Source organism: Arachis ipaensis, chromosome B9, assembly GCF_059453495.1.
Source record: "Arachis ipaensis isolate K30076 ecotype BB chromosome B9, ASM5945349v1, whole genome shotgun sequence".
In the NCBI taxonomy this organism is placed as follows: Eukaryota; Viridiplantae; Streptophyta; class Magnoliopsida; order Fabales; family Fabaceae; genus Arachis; species Arachis ipaensis.
The window spans coordinates 89,472,941-89,493,650 of record NC_142444.1 but is presented as its reverse complement, the minus strand read 5'-3'; the positions used below and the strand labels follow the sequence as shown (position 1 = coordinate 89,493,650).

The 20,710-nt window shown below is 40.6% G+C and overlaps 1 non-coding gene across 1 annotated transcript; it reads left to right on the top strand.

The window, feature by feature from the left end:
* The first annotated feature begins 20,091 nt into the window (after positions 1 to 20,091).
* LOC148545400 (small nucleolar RNA R71) lies at positions 20,092 to 20,198 on the top strand. Its single transcript, XR_015901128.1, has one exon. It is a non-coding gene; the product is annotated as a small nucleolar RNA R71 (small nucleolar RNA).
* The last annotated feature ends 512 nt before the right edge of the window (positions 20,199 to 20,710 follow it).

Genomic DNA, 20,710 nt, shown 5'->3' with positions numbered 1-20,710 from the left:
ACGACCTGGGATTCATACTCCCAGTATTTTAATTTTGATTTTTGTGACAACCCTTCTAAATTGATAAGAGGATTTCTAGTTGGTTAAGAACTATACTTGCAACGCATATCTCATAACAATTCTTAATTCGCCAATTTCTGCCACGTCAATCCCACACAAAATACATCAAGCTCCTAAGTAACCTCTAGCAAAGAATTGGGATCGAAAATTGATTGTTGTAAACCTATATGCTCGGGTCCCACACTTTGGTTTCTCTATCATCCTCTTGTTGACTTTCACTTGTACCCTTGGATGAATAGCCTTCCCAAGCACCTTGGGAGCACCCACTTGAATCTTGGACTCCTCTAAATTGTACCTTGCACCATTTATGATTTGAACTTCTTTGACAACCAACACCCAATCTTTCACCATTCAACACTCCAAGAAGCACCTTAAGTTGGTGGTCTATGTCCAAGATAGCAAATTGATGTGGACCGATGAAGCTCTTTGAAGAAATTGTTACCCACTCAAATTACCCTTGGGTTGGAATCACTCTTGTAAACTCTTGCATGTATGCTTCCACTTCTTGGGTGATCACCTTTTCCTCACCACTCTTTTCTATCTCTTCCCTTTCTCTCTCAAATTCAAGAGTGAAAGGTTCCTTGATAAACCCCAATTTCGTGATTTATCTTGCGCTTATTTTAGGGGATTTTACCGCCTTTTCCCATATTTATTCAATAAAATAGCATGGTTTTGTAATTCTCCCTTGAATTGTGCTTAAGTGTAAAAACATGCTTTTTAGGCCCTAAATTGGTGATTTTGATTCACTTTAATTCTATTCGATGCCTTGATATGTGTGTTGAGTGATTTCAGGTTTATAAGGCAAGTATTGGATGGAAGAAATAAGTAGAAAAGCATACAAAGGGGAGAATGCATGAAGAAACAAAGATTGGGAATGCATCAATGGACACGCACGCGTACAAGGCACACACACACAAAAGTGGTTTTACATAGAGACGCGCACGCGTACATGACGTGTCCGCGCGGGTGAAGATTTTGCCAATCGACGTGTACGCGCACATAGTACGCACGCGCCAATACTCTCACATGGCCCACTTAAGGGCAAAACACTGGGGGCGATTTCTGAGCTGTCCAGGCCCAAATCCAACTTGTTTCTGAGTGTATTTCATGCAGAATTGAAGTCCAAGCAAAGGGGGACAATTAGTTTAGCCAACATGAGCCTTTAGTTAGTTTTCTAGAGAGAGAAGCTCCCTCTTCTCTCTAGAATTAGGTTAAGATTAGGTTAGATTATCTTAGATCCATGTTTAATTACTTGATCTCATCTTATTTCTTCTATAATTTCTCATTTCTAAATCTTGATTCTCTTATTTGTAATGTTAAATTCTCATTTTGCTCTCTTTTGTTATGTTAAACTCATGTTGGATTTGGTTTACATTTAATGCAAAATGATGTTGATGTTTCTTTTTATTGATGAATTGAGTTGTGAATTTATTTTTCTCGCAATTAGTAGTTGGTAGATTTTATTAGTCTTGCAATTTATGATGTTTATTTCTATTGCACTCTATGTGTTTGATGAAATGTTCTCCTTAGTTTTTAAGTAGTTTTGTTGACTCTTGGTCTAAGCTAAGGGAATTGGGTAAATTTGAGTTATTGGGTATAATGGATTTGGTGATTTGAGAACCCTTGGTGATCAATTTGACACCCATTAATGCTAACCCACTACTAAGTTAATTAGTAGGTAGGTTGGGACTTACGGGTTGATGTGATCAAACCTATTTGATGTACTTCAAAGCTTAGGAGTAGATGTTACGTAGTTAAAGTTTGGGGAAGTAGACTTAATAGGTTGGCCTCTCATGATTATGAATATTTGGTTTGTTGACAAGGATGATGATCTCAATTACCTAAGTCTTAGACAAGAGTTCTTTATCTTGTTTTCTTTAATTACTTGCCTAATTTACTTTTCTTGCCCTCTTATGAATGAAAAACCCCCTTACCCCTTTATAGCCAATAATTGAGTATTCCATTGTTTCCTAGGGAGACGACCCGGAGTCCAAATACTTCGGTAAATTTTCATTTGGGGTTTGTACTTGTGACAAAACCAATATTTTAATTTGATGGGAGAGTTGTTTGTTGGTTTGGAGCTATGCTTGCAACGAAGTAATCCCTTTTTTTAGGAAGAAAATCTAGACCGAAAATGATTTTTCTGTCTACCAAATTAATGGCGCCGTTGCCGGGGACACAATGGTGCTAGGTTATTGGCTATTGTATATATTGTGAATAGCTTGAATTTTGGGTTGTTTGCTAGTTTTTGCTAGTTTAGGATTTTATTTTTTTTGTTTCTTATTAATCTTTGTTTTTATTTTCTCTTTTACTATGAATTCTCATCCTTTTGGCTATGAGTGTAGTTCAAACTATGTTGTAGGAAATGAAAGCTCCAATGAGGATATACATCAAGGATTTGGAAATCAAGGATGCGAGGAACCCCAAGCTTATGAACCACCTTCATGGCAGCAACCTCCTCCGGACTCTTATGGGTATAATCCTGATCCTAATGTGTATCAATCCAATGTGTGTGATGATCCTCATTGTGGTTGTCAACCACAATCGTCATATGCATATGATCCCATTCCTCAATATAGCTATACACCATACTCACAAGCCTCACACCACCATTCAACTCCATATGACCATAACTCATACACACCATATCAACCACCATATGAACCACATCTAGAACAACCACCACCATCCCAATACTAATACTTCCAAGAACCACAAATTCTACATACACTACCTCAAGAATTCTTCCAATATGAACCACCTTCCAATATCAATAATCTTCCCTCAAACGCTGAACCCTATCTTCCACCACCACCTCCTGACGAAAGCTTCAAATTAGAACTGAGAGACCTTGAATCTCGTATCTTAAGGCGACAAGAGGAGGATGAAACTAAGTTTAAGGAGCTAAGAGCAAGGATAGCTATCATGGTAGAAGCCGTGAATCACCTAACATCCCACCTAGGCTCATGCACCATAAGTACCCCCATTGTTAAATGTGGAGAAACAATCAAAGAGCTTAGTAAAGAAATGAACTTGAAGCTCCATGGTGAGGAAGAAGAGTTGAAGCAAGAAGTGCAACAAGAGGAGAAGATAGAGATTAGCGAACACAAGGAAGTAGTGGGTGGATGTTTGGGATATGTTGAGCACATAAAGGATGTTAAAGAGGAGAGTAAAGTTGCAAAAGTAAACGGAGAGTTAAAGGAAATTGATCAGGAAGTGGATTCCATCACTAGTGATTTTTTGCCCACATTAACCAATTACCTTGACGATCTTGTTGAGCCTTCTCCCGGTGGACTAGAAAGCAAGGTTGAGGAGGATGTGCAACCTCCAAGACCTATTGTAAGTGAAGAACCAGAAGAAGTGTTCCAAGCAACAAGCCCTCCTATCTATGATGATTCCGCACCAACATATGATTCTTTCGAGTTTGAAGAGTCCTTCCCCAAAATGCTTAGATTTGATGACGAGGTAGACTTCATGAGACCTCCTATCTATGATGAGAGTGATGGGGAAGAGATAGAAGAAATTGGTGAAGACGAATGTGAGCTTGAGGAAGCTTGGCAAGAGGAGAAACTTAAAAAACCTTGCCAAGTGATGGAAACCTCTAGAAGAGGATGGACAGGAGTAGAGCATGCTTTATCAAGATCTTTGGGAACTCCTTCACCTAGTTCACCATCCAATACTTCGCTTGAGTGGGTAAAACTTCTAACTCTCAGCTTTATTGTCCCACTTGAGTATGGTTTGCTTGAAACGGATGGCCAACTTAGGGCGCTTTGTGGAATTAAGCGAAAGAGGAGGATGTTTAGTGGTTGGCGTTGTAAATATAGACTCATTATGGTTGGAAGCTCAAAATTGAAGAGCATGGATTGGTGCAATGCTCAATTAAATGGGTCTAGGAGGATAGTTTGGTGCTTTCATGAGAATTCTGCTTTCTCGTCACCCGGACGGAATCAAGTCGATCAACTAGAAGATGGGTGCGAAGACAAAGTATGAGATCCTGGATCACATCATAGCAATCAATTTTGGGAGCTCATATTTTGGAGAGAACATCACCAAAGCTTGGTGAAGAAGGTTGGAACATCTGACAACCGATTGAAGGACAAGCACTCTTGGAGGTTCAAGGATGGATACAAGCATAAACCACCTTGACAAGAAGCCTCCCAATTGTCCAACTTAAGGACTTAAACTAAAAGTGCTTGGTGGGAGACACCCCACCATGGTAAACTCTTTCCATTCTCTTGTAGATATAATGAATGAATGAATTGGGTTCCATTGTATATAAATTCTTTACTTCTTAGTACATTTTTCTTTGCTTGCTAAGGTGTTTATACGTTCTATGCTTTAATTAGAGATGATTCTTTGAATTTGAGTTTTTGCTTGGATTGAAAGTTTCCTCAATTTGTTTGAAAAATCCCCAAAATTTCAAAATGTGCTTAATTTTGCATCTTAGCTAGTTAGTCTTAGAGGAGATTAGGAGGACATTGAGTTCTTTTTGATGCTCATAAAAAAAAGAAAGAGAAGAAAGCCAAGCCACGCGCAAGAGCATGGTGCGCGCGCGCGTCGGCTGCGCATTTTAGCTTTCTGGGCCAAGGACAAGAGAGTTTTGCCACTTTTGGGCCAACTCTGTGCTTCAACCCACGCGGACGCACGCTGTACGCGTCTGCGCCACTTCCTGTTTCCTTACCCACGTGTTGGCGCAGCTGGTGCCTTCGCGCCCATTTCATAAGCTCAAGCCATCTACGCGAACGCGCACAGTACGCGCGCGCGTCGATGCGTTTTAGCATCACCCAGGCCAAAGGACCTGAGAGTTGTGCCAACTCTGGGCCCCTTTTGTGCCTCTGGCCCAGCTTACCCGCGCGGACGTGCACTGTACGCGTCCGCGCCCATTGCCAATTCCTCCATCTACGCGCAAGCGCATATGGCGCTTCCGTGCCAATCCTTAATTGCCTCCACCCACGCGGACACGTAAGGTGCGCGCACGCGTGGATTCAAATTTTTACTTACCCCAGGGACGCGAAGCCCTAGCGCATTCGCGCAACCCCTTTTCGTCCCTCACCCCAACGTCTCTTCTCCTTCTCCCTCACTCACCAGAAACACCCTTCTCCTTTCTCCCTCCACAACCAGCGACCTCCGGCGACACCACACCATCGCCACAACCCCCTCTTCCTCACTCTCCCTCTCTTTCTCACTCCTCGGCTCTCTCTATATCAACCTCCCTCCCTGCTCTGCCTCCGTTCCTACTCTCTGCTCCACCACCATCAAGCAACCACGACACCATTGTCGCCGGAGTGGGCATCGCCGCTGGCAGCACCACCTTACTGCCTCGTCTGCCCTTTTCTCCCATTTCTGCTTCCGCTCTGCTTACAAGTTTCACAACCTGAACCTCTACTCTGTCTTTCTCTTACTTCTTATTGTTAATTTTAGTTTAGTTAGATTAGTTTAGTTAGAGGTAGTTTGATTAGGTGGTTAGAGAACCTGGGCTGAGTAGTGGATTTAGGCTTATTTGAATTTCTGCTGCCATGTGGATTTGCTCTGTTTCATTGCTTTGCTTATGCTGCATGTTTACCTTGCCTAATGCTGCTGACTATTTTAATGCTGCTTTGTGTTTAAATTGTTGGAATTCAGATTACGTGCTTATTGAATGGTTCATTGTTGATGGGGTGATTTTTTTTTTCTCGAATTCGAATTGAATTGTCGACTGCTCCACTTCAATTTTCCATCTTATTCTTGTTTCAAGACCATTGTTGTTGCTGAATTCCTATTTTATTTTATTCTTGATGTTGTTCTGGTGCTGTGCTGAAGACAGTTTCTCTGTGCATTGTGTAAGGAAATAAAGCTTTTGTAGCATGCTAGTCTGGTTAAATTGTTTTATGATGAACTACTGCAGAAATATTGACTCATTTGTTCAATTCATATGAACTCATACATAATCTTTGTGTTTTTTCATATCCAATGAATTCATATGGATTAGACTTGCTTGTTTGAATTTGGGAAAGTAGCCAACGTACTGCCGAAATGCTGCCGGATTTTTCATAACCATGTTCCGTGAAATAACAAAGTTTTGATTGATGCAACAAACTTCTATTTGACGACTTCTGTGTCAATAGAACTTCATGAGCTAAATGGTTTGGAAAATCCTTAAGAACAAGTTTTGGGTCATGATTATCACATTCTGTGCTTGTTATTCATGATGAATTGCTTATAGGCATTGAATGATTTGAATGAATTTTCAGATTGGCCATCACTTGTAACTCTTTTAAGATTTCATGCCTCTTTTGCATAAACACATAAGTTTGAAAGTTTTTAATCTATGTGGCTGATGTGCTTCACTTTATTCATACATTATTTACATTAAGCCATATAGACCATAAAGCTTTCCACTCTTTTCTCAACTTATGACTTGTATGCATTGTTGGGATTGGTGTTAATTATTGTTTGATTTATTTGATTGTCAAGGTTTTGATTTCACCAACACCACTAGTGATCTTTACATTGATTGACGGTTTGTTTCACATTAGTCGCTTTCTAGTAATATTATATTTCATCATCAATGGCTTGATGCATTTCATGATTGTGAGTGTGCTTACATTCCTATTTTGTACATTCCTTTTGAATTGAGCCGGTAACCACCATATCCCTGATTTTCAACTAATTTCTAACTCTAACTTGTTTAACCAACTAACTTTTCTTTTAGTTTTCAACTTAACTCTTCTGATCATTCCTTTGGATATGGTGTTTCTTAGGCATGATGAACAAGTAATGTGCAATTGTGGTTTGAATTCTTGGTTTGAAGTCTGATTTGAATTCTAAATTCTGTTGCTTGCATTCCAAGAAATCTCTTTTCTTTCTTCACTTCATGAATATGCTTTGCTTTGAGTGCTTTATATCTGTTTGGCTATCTGCTTATATTGTATCATCTCTGTTTTTCAGGATGTCAGACAAAGGAAAAGCTATAGCCACTACCTCCAAAAAGAGAAAGCGCTCTAAGACTTCTACCCCCTCGCCTTATGCAAACTATGCTAAGAATCCCCTGAATGAAGAGGATAAGGAAAATCAGCTGCTACCACCCACTAACCCAATCAAATTCCCAAACCTCTACTGTGAACTCTGCTTCTCCGACTTCCGGAAGAAGAATCTTAACATTGAGAAGAAACTGCTCCTTCCCAATGATGTGAGGCGTGCCATTAACACCCGCATTCTGGAGTTAGGATTGAACTTTGTTGACAAAGATTTGGGGAGGGTGAACACTTCATGGGTGAGAGAATTTTATTAAAACTTCTTTCGATCCCCTCTTGATTCAGTTCAGCTGCGGGGTAGAGAGATTATGATCACTGAGGCTGCTATTGGGGATGCACTGCTTTGCTACCATCGCCCTGATGACACCTGCACCTATAACCAGGCAGAGATAGCCATCCATTGTATGACATTTGACTATGAGGCGCTTAAGCGTGTGATTGCTACACCTGATGCCCCCTGGGTGATGGATTCTGGGAACAAGAAACCCAAGGGATGCATTTCACCTATCTGTCGAGGGAGGCTAGGACCTGGCAGCATATCTTCGCCCACTATGTCTTCCCCACCACTCACTTCTCAGAGATTTCGATGGATATGCTAGTTCTGATTGGGTGTGTGATGGAGGGGAAGGAGGTAAACTTCCCCTGACTGATCAGGCAGATTATGTGGCGCGCGCATATCTATAACCTGCTGCCCTTTCCTACATTGGTCACCAGCATGATCGAGATGGCTGATGTTCCATGGGAGGATGATGACGTGACACCACCGCCCCTAGATGACGATGAGAAGGAAGTTACAATTCCATGGGGTGGGTGGGTGCACGAGAAGCCCCCACCCAAACGCTGTTCTTGAGCTAGAGCAGTAGAGGAGGCAGCTTAGCCCTCATCATCAGCAGCAGCAACAGGACCCCCTCTACTTCAGCAGCCGCAGCATCCTTACCACCACCACCAGCACCTGAGCCCACTTACCTGTTGGTGCAGAACCTACTTCGCTTCATGGAGCCCCTCGAGCGTTGTGTCGTGAGACGCCTCGACCGCATCGACCAGGTGTTTGTATCATAGGGCATCGAGCTACCGCCGCTCCCAGACTCTCCCGCCTCCGATGAGCAGGATCAGGAGTAGGAGCATGGTGAGGAGCATGACGAGGAGCTGACTCATCAGGATGCACCTTCAGAGAAATAGGTCACCACTGAGGTTCAGCACCCTCCTGAGGTTCAGCAGGACACTCCACAGCCACAGCCAGAGGCACAGCCAGTCCTAGTCCCATAGCCAGTACCTAAGCCACAGCCTGGCGCAATTGTTGACCCCCATCCTGAGCTTCAGCAGTAGCATCGAGGACGATGCTTGATTCTAAAGTGTGGGAAGGTCACCGTTAGTGACCGGTGTTTACATTAATGTGGTGAATTTTTGGACATCTATTTCTAGTTTCTGCTACTTTATTTTATTTTGCACTTTATCTTTTAGATCATTTTAGGATTACTGTACATATTTGCTATTATGGATACTCTTGTTTTGGTTGTTGCATACTTTTATATATATATATATATATATATATATATATATATATATATATATATATATATATATATATATTGCATCTTAGTTTTTGATTGTGATTAGAAAAATGTATTGGGATTGTTAAAAATCTAGTGAACCCTTTTTATATAAGAATTGTGTTTTGATTGAAGAAGGGGCAAACTAGGGAAAATTTTTAAAATTTTCTAAATCACAACATTGCATTAGAATAAGCCTAGTCAATATGATGAAAATTTCCAAGAAATTCATTTTTAGGGCACCACCCCAATTGGTTGAAAAAATTTTTTTTAGAACTTGCTTGAAATTATACACTTGTGGATCATGTTTTGAGCAAAGAACACAAGCATGTGAGATTTGAGCCTAATTGTGTGGTTACATCATATATAACCACTTACTTTCATTCTTGTGTGCATTATTCTCTTCCTATGATTGTAATCATTAATTTGTTTGATTCTTTATGTCCATTATTTTGTGTATACATGCATTTATATGATTGAGGCCATTGTTCAAATAGCTCACTTACCCAAATAGCTAACCTTTTATCTTCCATTATTAACCAATCTTGAGACTATGCTTAACCCATTTGTTCATAATTGTAGTACATTACAAGCTTAAGTGAAAAACAATAAATGTCCCTTGTTTGGATCTTTGATTAGCTTAGGCTAGTGAGAGTGTTTATCATTTGATTTTGGGAAAGTTGGGTACATTAGGTAGAGATAAAAGTGTATTTGTGTTTTTGTTGAGAAATTTTCAAGAACTGGGTACATACTCATGTATTAATCATGTGCAAACCATATGCATTGATGCTCATATAAAAAAAATTTACAACAAAAAGGGAACAAAATGTCCCAAAGATTAAGGTTTCATAAATTCAATGCATATGTGTGAGAATCTAAAAAGAATACATGAGTGTGTGAAAAAGTGAAGAATGGATAGCTAGGATTGTTTAGAATTGTTTAGGTTGTCATAGGTTAGGTGGGAAGTTTAAGTTAATCAAAGATTCGAATTTCAAGCTCACTTGACCATATGCATCCTACCTTGACCCTAGCCCCATTACAACCTATAGAAAGTCCTCATGATACTTGCATGCATGCATGAAGTAATTGTTGATTGTTAGATGAAAAACAAATCTTGGAAAGCATGATTAAGGGAGGAATTGAGTGAATCAACCCCATACACTTGAGTGCATAGAGCGGATACACATCCGGCGAGGGTTTAATCGCTCAATTACATGTTTCCACCCATGCTCATCTTTTCTTGCAAGTTTGTAAGATCTTTCAATGATTCAATCCAATTGTGGTTTGGTTTGATTGCTAATACCTTAGCCCTTGTGCTTGCATATGTATTCTTGGAGATTGATTTATTTTGACTAAGCTATTGCATCATGTAAATAGATTGCATTCATATAGATAGATTGCATTTAGTTAGTTGCATTGAATAAATGTTAATACCCTTTGCTTCCTTCTTGATTTCAGCATGAGGACATGCTTAGTTTAAGTGTGGGGAGATTTGATAAACCCCGATTTTGTGATTTATCTTGTGCTTATTTTAGGGGATTTTACCGCCTTTTCCCACATTTATTCAATGAAATAGCATGATTTTGTAATTTTCCCTTGAATTATGCTTAAGTGTAAAAACATGCTTTTTAGGCCCTAAATTGGTAATTTTGATTCACTTTAATTCCATTTGATGCCTTGATATGTGTGTTGAGTGATTTCAGGTTTATAAGGCAAGTATTGGATGGAAGAAATGAGTAAAAAAGCATACAAAGGGGAGAATGCATGAAGAAACAAAGATTGGGAATGCATCAATGGACGTGCACGCGTACAAGGCACGCACGCGCAAAAGTGGTTTTACATAGAGACGCGCACCCGTACATGATGCGTCTGCGCGGGTGAAGATTTTGCCAATCGACGCGCACGCGCACATGGCGCGCACGCGCCAATACTCTCACATGGCCCACTTAAGGGCAAAACGCTGGGGGCAATTTCTGAGCTATCCAGCCCTAAATCCAACTTGTTTCTGAGTGTATTTCATGCAGAATTGAAGTCCAAGCAAAGGGGGGAGGGGGAATTAGTTTAGCCAACATGAGCCTTTAGTTAGTTTTCTAGAGAGAGAAGCTCCCTCTTCTCTCTAGAATTAGGTTAGGATTAGGTTAGATTATCTTAGATCAATGTTTAATTACTTGATCTCATCTTATTTCTTCTATAATTTCTCATTTCTACATCTTGATTCTCTTATTTGTAATGTTAAATTCTCATTTTGCTCTCTTTTGTGATGTTGAACTCATGTTGGATTTGGTTTACATTTAATGCAAATTGATATTGATTTTTCTTTTTATTGATGAATTGAGTTGTGAATTTATTTTTCTCGCAATTAGTAGTTGGTAGATTTTATTAGTCTTGCAATTTATGATGTTTCTTTCTATTGCACTCTATGTGTTTGATGAAATGTTCTCCTTTGTTTTTAAGTAGTTTTGTTGACTCTTGGTCTAAGCTAAGGGAATTAGGTAAATTTGAGTTATTGGGTATAATGGATTTGGTGATTTGAGAACCCCTGGTGATCAATTTGACACCCATTAACGCTAACCCACTACTAAGTTAATTAGTAGGTAGGTTGGGTCTTACGGGTTGATGTGATCAAACCTATTTGATGTACTTCAAAGCTTAGGAGTAGATGTTATGTAGTTAAAGCTTGGGGAAGTAGACTTAATAGGTTGGCCTCTCATGATTATCAATATTTGGTTTGTTGAATGATACGCGGAAAACTTGTCTCGCAACAAATTTCCTTCGGCAAGTGTACCGAATTCGTCGTCAAGTAAAAACTCACAATAGAGTGAGGTCGAATCCCACAGAGATTGATTGATCAAGCAACTTTAATTAAAGGAATGTTCTAGTTGAGCGAACCAGAATTTGAGTTGGGAATTGCAGAAAATTAAATGGCGGGAAAGTAAATAATGGAAACAGTAAATGCTGGAAATAAAGAGCTGAATGTAAATGGCGGAAAGTAAATTGCAGAATCTTAAATGGGGATGGGGCAATTGCTCATAAAAGTAAATGACAGAAATTAAAGAGAATGGGTAAGATCAGAAATGGGGAGTTCATTGGGCTCAGGAGATGTTGCATTCTCTGGATCAAGTTCATTTTCATCTCTTCCTCAATCAATGCATTCATTGATCTCCTTGGCAATCTTAAGTGATGGAATTATAATTCCTTGTAATTCAATCTCTCAAATCTTGATCAATAGCCAATTCCTTGGTCAATTGCTCATGTGAAGAGATGAAGTATGGTCACTGATTATACCACATGCATTTCCCAAATCAAGTGTTGGAAGGATTATAGTCACACATCCATCCACACCCAATTTGGTCCAACATGAGAAAGCATTTCTAGCATGATCCCTTCATTCCTCTTTCAAGGTTCAGAAGAGATCCAAGTATGAATAGCTTCTTTTCTAAGATAACTACCCAATTGGATGAAGATTGAAAGCTTTCTAGTAAAATCAAGAGAAAAGATAGAAGAAGGAGAATGAAAACTAAAATTGATCATCAAATTTCAACAGAGCTCCCTAACCCAATGAAAGGGGTTTAGTTGTTCATAGCTCTGGAAAATGAAAACAAAGATGGAGAATACATGCTGAAAGTAAACTAGAAGTGCAGAGAAAGTAAAATACAGAGAGTAATTCTAGGCCAAAGGCTCCCTAAAGTTTTCAGCTCTCCTAACTAATTCAAAGTTAATCCTATATATACTACTCTTCTGATCTTCTAGTTGGCTCTTCATGTCTTGGGTATGGGCTTTTGGATCCTGAGTTTGAAGCAGTTATCTTCATCATTGGGCTTAGCTTTGCTTGCAGAGAGAAAGTGTGAAGTAGGCAGGGACTTTTAGCTCAGGACGTTAGTGGTGTTAACGTTAAGTGAAAGTGTGGGTTCGAGAACGTTAGTGACAATCACCTTTTTCACTAACGTTGCTCACCCAAGTATGAGCCACGTTAACCTCAATGTTAGTGGCACAAACGTTACGACTAACATTGCCTCTTGGTCCTTCGCACACGTTATTGAGACTTACCTTTCCCAATAACGTTGCTAAGCCTCCCCCTTCCCTACGTTAGAGTCAACGTTAACTTAGTTAATGTGGCTCTTAACGTAAGCTTGCCAATCCGTCGGGAACGTTAGTGACACTTACCTTTGTCACTAACATTCCAATGTGCCCCTCTTTCTCACGTTAGAGTCCACGTTAACTAAGTTAACGTGGCTTCTAACGTAGTCATGCTAGCCATCTCCAACGTTAGTGACAAAGGTGAGTGTCACTAACGTTGGCTTATTACCTCTTTATCCACGTTAGCTTCCACGTTAACTAAGTTAACGTGGGAGTTAACGTTGCTCATGGTGGCTCTTGGTGGTTCACCCCAACGTTAGTGACAAAGGTAAGTGTCACTAACGTTGGCGACCAATTGCTCTCTCCACGTTAGCTTCCACGTTGACTAAGTTAACGTGGGAGTTAACGTGGCTTATGGAAGCTTGGCCAACGTTAGTGACAAAGGTGAATGTCACTAACGTTGGCTTCCCTTTTGCTTCTTAACGTTAGAAGCCACGTTAACTAAGTTAACGTGGTAACTAACGTGGCCAATTATAAGCTTGGTCCAACGTTAGTGACAAAGGGGAGTGTCACTAACGTTGGCCTTATTGTCTTCTTCCACATTAGAGTTCACGTTAACTAAGTTAACGTGACTCTTAACGTGGGCTATGATGGCTTCGAGGGCGTTATTGGCGATTACTTTTCTCATTAACTTTGCAAGTTAGCTCCCATTCCACGTTAGAGGTCACGTTAGTTAGATTAACGTGGCTGCTAACGTGGTTCTTCCTTGCTTCTTTTGTCCTGAAATCAAGCAATAAAGTGCATCAAAGTTCTAATCCAAGTCATGGGAAATGCAACATCCAATTTGTCATTAAATTCATGTAAAATCCTCATGAAATCATGTAAAGTGCACAATGTATGCTTGAATCAAGATGTAAGTGAATATCTACCCAAAAAGAGCTTATTTTCTAAGAAAATGCATGAAACTACCCTAAAAACAGTAAAGAAAAGGTCAGTGAAACTGGCGAAAATGCTCTGGCATCACAACACCAAACTTAAACCTTGCTTGTCCTAAGCAAGTACTGGAATAAGAGAATGATGAATGGAATGCCAAGAGAAATGAGTCATTCTTGTGGAAGTCATGTTTCTGGTTTTATGGTGGTTTCATGCCTAGCAACTTAGGTTCATTCCTTCACTGGCTTTCAGACCTTTATCAGGTCCTAGAATACTCACTGTGATTGCATCCCATGAGACTTTTATTCATTGATCCTTTTGTTGTCATTTCAGGGCTTATTTGTGTTCTTAGGCTAAGTGCTCTGTAAGGGGGCAACTCTTTAAAATAAGCTTTCAGCCAACACTCCCGAACCAGTTGGTTCAAGGTGCTAGGTGTTGAAGCACCCCTAAGGACTTACTTCCTCAAGTCTCTCCCCCATACATACACACCACAAGCACATGGTTTGTTTATTTTCTTTCCTTGAGATCTTGGTGTCCAGCACCTCTTTGGGTTACTAAATGTTCTGTAGCAAAGATTGCTCTTGATAGTGGACTTTCAGCTGATAATCCCGGGTTAGTTAACCCAAGTTACCAAGTGATAAAGCACCCCTGAGAGCTTAGTAATCCAAGCAGATCCTTGGTACAGGAACACCACAGACACATCCCTCAAGGCTCAAACCCTTGGTGCCTAGCCTCTTTTCTTGCTATTATTTTTTTTTCTTTTATTCTTCAACTTTGATTGTTCTTTCCCTTTTTCTTATTAGGATCTTATTATTTAGCTAGTCTCATGGGTATGTTCAAAGCATAGTATTCATGACAGATAGTTGTCTTCCCACCTTGTGGTTGAACCAACTTAGCTAACTTATGACCACACCACAAACTCAGGAACTTGCTCCATAGTATGAACTCCACTATGGTCTTTTATAAAACACTCATTCTCTTTTCATTTGATTCAAAAGGACAAGCATACAAGTAAGCAAAGTAAGGATGCAGTGACATAAAGACTAGCAAGCATAGACCTATTCAACAAAAAGCTTAAAAGACAGAATTTAAAAGGGTTCCAACTAACGAGTAACTATTAATCAAAAGTGCATTCGGACTTCCAACTTTCAACATTCTAAGTTTATGGAATTAAGTAACAATACAACCTTTGGGTGATGGTTTCTAGTTGCCTTCTTTTTGTCATCATCCTAGTCTTTGCTACCTCACTTCCTTGGGTGAAGGTGCACCATTTCCTCATAAGATTCCTGCAAAGTTATTGGAAGTTGCTTGTTCCCAAAGCACTTGAGAAATAGTTAGCTTGCATGTATGCTTGTGACTTATGAACTTAATTTGGTGTGTGAACACAAAACTTAGTTTCTTGCCTAGTACAAAACCTTGCATATATGCAGAGAACCTCATATCTTGTTGTTTAACAAAACTAAATCTAACTAGATCTAAGTGGTTTCCCTTGATTGGTTGGAGCTAGCAGTGTGCTTTGGGAATGGAGTGTGATTCTAACTAAATTCCTTTGGTGGAACACCAAACTTAGAATTACACTTTCACTCTTGAATTGTTTTGGTGTGGAACACCAAACTTAGCTCCTTGCAATACAGGGGAAATAACTTGTGATCTTTATTGAAATAAAGATGAAAAGAAAACTAACTGAGGTTGGGTTGCCTCCCAATAGAGCGCTCTTTTATCGTCGCTAGCTCGACGATTCCTCCTTTACTTGAGATGATACTTTACTCTGGGGTTTTCCCCCATGTTGCCCAGATAATGCTTGAGTCTTTGTCCGTTTACTGTAAAAGTCCTCTCTGAACCTTCATCCATGATTTCGATGTGTCCATATGGCGAGACTTTTGTGACAAGAAAAGGCCCGGACCACCTTGATTTGAGTTTTCTTGGGAACAATTTTAATTTGGAATTGTAGAGGAGTACTTGCTGCCCCTTTTCGAAACTCCTGGGTGCAAGATGCAGGTCATGTCTTCTCTTTGCCTTCTCTTTATACATCTTGGTAGTTTCATAGGCTTGTGACCTGAATTCCTCCATCTTTTGCAGCTGCAAGATCCTCTTTGCACCAGCAGCAATGCTGTCAAAATTTAGTATCTTGATAGCCCAGAGAGCTTTGTGTTCCAGCTCCAGTGGTAAATGACAAGCTTTCCCATAGACCAGTTGATATGGGGACATTCCAAGTGGTGTTTTGAATGCTGTTCTGTAAGCCCAAAGAGCATCATCCAGTTTCTTCGACCAATCCTTTCTTGATGCACCCACAGTCTTTTCCAGAATCCTCTTTAGCTCTCTGTTGGATATCTCCGTTTGCCCACTTGTTTGGGGATAGTAAGGCGTGACCACCTTGTGTTTTACCCCATATCGTAGGAGAAGAGCTTCTAGTGGTCTGTTACAAAAATGGCTCCCTCCATCACTGATGAGTGCTCGTGGGACTCCAAACCGGCTAAAGATATTCTTCCTGAGGAAGTTCATGACCACCTTGTTATCATTTGTTGGGGTTGCAATAGCCTCTACCTACTTGGAAACGTAATCCACTGCTACCAAGATGTACTTGTTTGAATATGAGGTTGGGAATGGTCCCATGAAATCGATTCCCCACACATCAAATAGTTCCAATTCCAAGATGAAATTTTGTGGCATCTCATTTCTTTTGGGCAAGTTTCCAGATCTTTGGCATTCATTACAGCTCTTTACTAGTTCTTTGGCATCCTTGAAAAGAGTGGGCTAAAAGAATCCGCTTTGTAACACCTTTGCTATAGTCCTGTCCCCTCCAAAGTGGCCTCCATAGCATAAGCCGTGGCAATTCCATAGGACCTCTCGTCCTTCTTCTTCCGAAACACATCTTCTAAGGATTCCATCTGAACACTTCTTGAAGAGATATGGCTCATCCCAGACAAAGTATTTTGCATCATTCATGAGCTTCTTTTTTTGATGTTTATTGATCTCTGGAGGTAAGGCCCCAGTTGCCTTGAAGTTGACAATGTCTGCGAACCATGGTGCTTTGTGAACTGTCATCAGCTGCTCATCAGGGAAGAGCTCGTTCACACTTGTATCATGTGTTCCACTTTCCTCATGCGGGATTCTGGATAGGTGATCTGCTACCTTGTTCTCCACTCCTTTCTTGTCTCTAATTTCAATGTTGAATTCCTGCAACAATAAGATCCATCTTATTAGTCTTGGTTTTGATTCTTGCTTGGCAAACAAGTATTTAAGTGCTCTATGATCTGTGAAAACAATCACTTTAGCACCGATGAGGTATGATCTAAACTTGTCAAATGCAAAAACTATAGCTAGCAACTCCTTTTCAGTAGTGGTATAATTTCTTTGAGTATCATTAAGGACTTTGATAGCATAGTATATCACATGGACTAAGTTATCTTTCCTCTGTCCTAACACTGCCCCAACTGCAAAATCAGATGCATCACACATCAATTCAAATGGTAAGTTCCAATCAGGTGGGGAAATAATAGGAGCAGAGGGCAACCTTATTTTCAAATTTTCAAATGCTAGCATGCATGATTCATCGAAGATAAATAGTGTATCAGATACAAGGAGATTGCTTAACGGCTTGGCTATCTTTGAAAAATCTTTAATAAATCTTCTGTAAAAGCCAGCATTCCCTAAAAAGCTCCTAATTGCCTTGACATCACTGGGTGGAGGCAGTTTTTCAACAAGTTCCACTTTAGCCCTGTCCACTTCAATGCCTTGGTTAGAAACCTTATGGCCAAGGACTATTCCTCCTGCCACCATAAAGTGACATTTCTCCCAGTTCAAGACCAGATTGGTCTCTTGGCACCTTTCAATACTAAGGCAAGGTGACTCAGGCAGCTAGTAAATGAATCTCCGAATACCGAAAAATCATCCATAAAAACTTTGATGAATTTCTCTATCATATCTGAGAAGATAGAAAGCATGCAGCGTTGGAAAGTCGCAGGTGCATTACATAGCCCAAATGACATGCGCCTGTAGGCAAACACTCCATATGGACAAGTAAATGAAGTTTTCTCTTGGTCTCTGGGATCAGCCACTATTTGGTTATATCCTGAATAACCATCAAGAAAACAGTAATATGCGTGTCCTACAAGTCTTTCCAACATCTGATCCATAAATGGGAGGGGGAAATGGTCCTTTCGTGTAGCCTCATTGAGTTTCCGATAGTCTATGCACATCCGCCATCCTGTGACGGTCCTTGTAGGAATTAGTTCGTTCTTCTCATTGGGAACTACAGTGATTCTTCCCTTTTTGGGCACGACATGCACGGGGCTGACCCAGGGGCTGTCTGAGATCGGGTAGATTATCCCTCCCTGCCATAACTTCATAACTTCTTTCTGTACCACTTCCTTCATGATTGGGTTCAGCCTCCTTTAGGATTGAATGGATGGTTTGGCATCATCTTCCAGTAGTATCTTATGCATACATATGGCTGAACTTATTCCTTTCAGGTCAGCAAGAGTCCATCCAATGGCATCCTTGTACTTTCGCAATACTTTGAGTAGTTCATCCTCTTGATCTTGGTTGAGGCACGAGCTTATGATCACTGGGTAACTTTCATTCTCTCCTAAGTATGCATATTTGAGAGTGGGTGGCAGTGCTTTGAGTTCAAGTTTGGGTGCTTCTGACTTTTCGTTCTCTTCCTTTGGTGCACCTTGTATATGAATCTCTGCTGTTGCAACCTCTTCACTAAATGTTGACTCCTCCTCTATTAAACCTTCAGGTTCTTCGTCTTCAAAACTTTCCTGCACTGCATCTTCAAGTGAGTCCAACCTCATACATTCTCCCAATTGTTCTGGTGGGTAACTCATGGCTTGAACACATTGAACGTCATCTTTTCATTGTGTAATCTCAGGGTGAGATCTCCTTTTTGTACATCAATGACAGCTCTAGCAGTGGCCAAGAACGGCCTTCCCAGGATGATGGAAGCCTTGGCTTCATCTTGAATGTCCAGCACTACAAAGTCTGCTGGGAAGATAAAATCTCCCACTTTCACCAGCAAATCTTATACGATGCCATGAGGGAACTTGAACGATTGGTCTGCCAGTTGTAAGGCCATTTTTGTTGGTTTAGCCTCCTCGATTTTCATCTTCCTCATCATAGCTACTGACATCAAATTGATGCTGGCTCCTAAGTCACAAAGAGCCTTCTCCACTGTGATTTCCCCTATGATACAGGAGATCTGAAAACTCCCGGGATCCTTCAATTTCTGGGGTAGTTTGTGCTGAATGATAGCACTACATTCTTCGGTTAATATCACAGTTTTTTTGTTCTTCCAGCTTCTCTTCTTAGTCATTAGCTCCTTTAAAAACTTGGCGTAGAGTGGCATTTGTTCTATTACTTCAGCAAAGGGTATGTTGATTTGTAGTTTCTTGAAGATTTCCAAAAATCTCGAAAACTGGTTGTCATCCCCCTTCTTTTTTAATTGCTGAGGGTATGGGACTCTTGGGACGTCTGTCTTCAGCACTCCTTCCCCTTTTTGTGAACTCAAAGTGGGCACTCGAGCTCCATCCTGCTCTTCTTCCTCTTTATTTGAGTCCTTTTCTTGTGGTTTCTGGGGGGTTTCCTTCAGTTCGTTGCCACTCCGAAGGGTGATAGCCTGACACTCCTCCCTTTGGGTTGAGTTAGTATTGCTATGAAAGTTGTGGCTGTGAATTTGCTTGAATAAGTAGCCAATTTGTGTCTCAAGTTTCTTGATGGCAGCATCCTGATTCTGCATATTGAATATCACTTCTTCTCAGAACGCTTTACTGTCTTGAATCTCTTTGCCTATGCCTTCAAGTAGATTCTCAATCCTTGAAAGTCTGTCATCAATTGATGGTGGATTGGGATTAGAGGTGGAGGGATGAGAAATGTTATTTTGGTTTTGATATGGATGTGGAGAGGTGTTGTTATGGTTGTATTGATATGTTCTCTATGTGAATTGTTAGTGAGCTGCATTGTTGTTGGGGTTGTGACGTCTCTGATCTTGGCCTTGATCTTGTTGATTCCCCCACCCAAAGTTTGGGTGATTCCTCCAACCAGGGTTGTAGGTCTTGGAGTATGGATCATGGTTTTGCCTAGGTGAATTCCCAATGTAGTTGGCTTGCTCCTGACTACCCTCTGCTTCTTCATTCACTCCTTCTTGGGTTGCTGATGAAGTGGTGATTGCTGCTACTTGGTTCCTCTCCATCTTCTTGATGAGGTCAGCCAGCTGCTTGGTAATGAGCTTATTTTGGGCCAGCAGAGCATCTACATTGTTTAGCTCCATCACTCCTCTAGTGTTCCCTCTTTCAGAAGCATAGAAATAGTTATTTTCTGCTACAGTCTCAATGACATCTATGGCTTCTTCAATGGTCTTCTTCTTGTTCAAAGATCCCCCGGATGAGTGGTCTACTGCTTTCTTTGATTCATAAGAAAGACCTTCATAGAAAATGTGTAGCTGCACCCATTCATTGAACATATTTGGTGGACACCTCCTTGTCAGGTCCTTAAACCTCTCCCATGCTTCATATAGAGTCTCACCATCTTGTTGCCTGAAAGTTTGGACCTCAGCTCTCAGCCTGTTGATTCCTTGGGGAGGATAGAATCTGGCTAAAAATTTTTTCATCACATCTTCCCAAGTTGTCAAACTCTCCTTCGGAAAAGACTCCAGCCACTTGGCTGCCTTATCCTTGAGTGAGAATGGAAATAAGAGCAGTCTATAGGTGTCAGGATGAACACCATTAGACTTCACCGTGTCACATATCCTCAGGAAGGTGGTTAGATGTTGATTGGGGTCTTCTTGGACTCCTCCTCCGAATGAACAGTTGTTCTGAACAAGGGTGATGAGCTGCGGTTTTAGTTCAAAATTATTGGCATGGATGGTCGGCTTTTGAATGCTACTTCCACAGTTTCCTGGGTTTGGATTGATGTAAGAGCCTAAAACTCTTCTCTCCTCCCCAGCATGATTTGCTCGACCTTCTCTGCCATGGTTGTGAGCCTCTTCTTCATGATGGTTTTCCATGTTTTCTTCCATGTTTGGTTCAAAGTATTCCTCCTCTTCCTCGGCACCCACTACTCGTTTTTCTCTTGCTT